Source organism: Dendroctonus ponderosae, unplaced genomic scaffold (assembly GCF_020466585.1).
Source record: "Dendroctonus ponderosae isolate FM_Combo_2020 unplaced genomic scaffold, Dpon_F_20191213v2 Dpon_F_20191213_8, whole genome shotgun sequence".
Classification (NCBI taxonomy): domain Eukaryota; kingdom Metazoa; phylum Arthropoda; class Insecta; order Coleoptera; family Curculionidae; genus Dendroctonus; species Dendroctonus ponderosae.
This window is the reverse complement of record NW_026019016.1, coordinates 1551303-1553824: the sequence shown is the minus strand read 5'-3', so window position 1 is coordinate 1553824 and position 2522 is coordinate 1551303. Positions and strand designations below refer to the sequence as shown.

General features: G+C 34.3%; 1 protein-coding gene across 16 annotated transcripts in view; it reads right to left on the bottom strand.

Annotated features, from left to right (window-relative positions):
- The window catches only part of LOC109544873 (paired box protein Pax-5), a 111997-nt gene that overhangs the window by 45040 nt on the left and 64435 nt on the right, over nucleotides 1-2522 (bottom strand). The window lies entirely within an intron of this gene.

The following is a 2522-nucleotide window of genomic DNA, read 5'->3' as shown; positions in this document are numbered from 1 at the left end:
TTGCAAAAAAATGAAGAAACAAATTAGCGAATAGCTGACGCAAAAATGAATATCTTCAGCCTCATTTCCATATTGATTGGGTTGAGTTGAAACCAATCGTCCCAAATTTTCACATTCTTAACTCATTTATTTTCAGAATATGCAAGGATAAAAAACGAAACTGAACGCTTTTTTTAAAGATGTATAAAAATGAATGAATGAACAAATCAAAGGACATGCGAAATTAACATTACATAAAATTAACAGCGGGAATGGGAAAGAAAACCACACTACCACCACTAGAAAATTTACAGATGGACGATCCCAAATGTACTTATTGAAAAAAATTGTGAGCAAACGATCAAAGAAGTTGTGCATGGATAAATTATGGAACATCCAAGTAAATGCAAAAAAAACACAAACTAATGAAAAACTAAAAGAGCATTTTAAGCGAAAAACAAGTAAAAGCTGAAGGCTACCATAAGCTAAAAATATCTTGCAAAAAAATGAAGAAACAAATTAGCGAATAGCTGGACGACAGTAAAAACTGTATAATTAGTAATATTAGGACATATGGTAGAGTAAAAATGCTTTCGTTGAAAGATTATGAAGACGGCAATGCAGAAAACACAGTAAGAAGAAGAAACTAAAATAAACATTATTTGTGATAAGAAACAACTAAAGACCGCTGTTTGGTTTACGCAAAATATTTACATTTCCGTTTCTAATTACCAAACAAAAATGATTCACGACTATATTCGTTTGTCTAAATACCATCGAGTAACCGGCTGTGTATACACCCATGCAAATCTGGGTCCATGAGTCTGCCGGCTATAATATTTGAGCACACCTTTTCGTAAATCGGCATTGTCTCGCCCATAATGGAATATTTCGACTTTAAGTAGCTCGTTTGTTATATTGTGTCATACTCGACCCCATTCTGGGTTGGACGATGGGTAGTTTTAATCAAATTGCCCACCCATTTCTCACTCAACATTGTCTAAAGTCGCATTTGAAGCCAGCGCAATCACCAGTGGATGGTAGGATACCAGTGCTATCGGCAGTTTGCTAATTTTCGGTCTAATAGTCAATGGGTGCTTGAAGGAATGCCCTTTGGGTACCAGGTGGCCACTTGAAAAGTCACCCGCCAACCCAAAATACAAAGAAATATCAGTCCCGGTGGTTTGGGTTCATTCATATCAAGTCCCGAGTGATCATTTAGCGATGGTTCTCACACAGAAAAAAATTCTGAGCGAATACAATGCAGGCAAGACGAGTAACGGGTAAACGTTGATTTTCCATTTAAAAACATTTCAGCCAATATATAAAACAAACTCCATAATATTAATTGGGCGCATCGAAATAAAACAAATATCTCGTTCTGCACGCGTTTCGAAGCGATTTTGTCGGAATTTCATGGCTGTTTTAACAAAACAGTTTCGGACAAATATGGAACGTTTCATAAATTTTTCTGGTCGAAATGACGGTTGGTCTCCATCGCATAATACCAACAAGGACGTGCGCAAACTAATTGATGGTCGTGTTTTAAACGTTAATTGCAACAAGTTCTATGGGCACTAAATCAGGTTTCGAATACGGAAAATTGAATCTAAAGGGGCTATTCATGTAAATATTACAAGATGCAAGAGGATGTTGTAAAATGTATTCAAAACGTTGGTGTATTAGGGAAATGAATAGAAGGAAATCGGCAAGCCAGTCTGCAAATTACTGGTTCTTGTCAGCTTCATCAGCTTTTTTCGATACTAAATTAAGTCAGGACTAGTGCAATTTGATTTCAGTCGTTATTGCATGTCAAAATGTATTTATTTCAGTTGCGGTGTTTTTGGAACATATTTACACCAATTTGTATGTTTTTAAAATAGAAAAACTGAGTATTGAGCCAACTGCCAGAGTTCTCCAAGGAGCAAATTTATCATCGTAAATCAAAACGACAATTTGAGCAATTATTTTAGTTCAATTTCGACATTTTTTTTCGAAAATTTCAGTAATTTTTTGTTAAAGTTATGTTTTAGCCCGCTTTCCACGTTGCTTTGAGGACATTTCTTCATTATTGAATGAATTATGAAAAAAATAGCTTGAAACAACGTGAACATCGGTCTAAAAGGAAGTTTCAAAAATTAACAAAATTACGCAAATTTTCGCTTTGATTATTGATGATGAATTTGTTTCATGAAATGATGAACTCAAATTAATAACATACATTACATAAAATGCATACTGTTTTTCTACTTTCTATCGGCATAAGTCAACTAAAAAAAAAATTGTTGCCAAATTGAACCATATTTACGTTAAATTCACTGAACTGCTTGCGTCCTAATAAAACGTTGACTTTGTTGTCTTGTCTTTATTAATACAGGAAGTTTTCGTAAAAGTGGCTGTTAATTTGAGAATTTTCACTGCCTTCTCCTTTCCGAGCTACTCCAAATCAAATCTATTCCTGGGTTTCAGTCATTTATTGTCTCTATTTATTAATCAAAATACGTTTCGGTGTATTTTTCCACTATCATCAGTTTTTCTAAAAT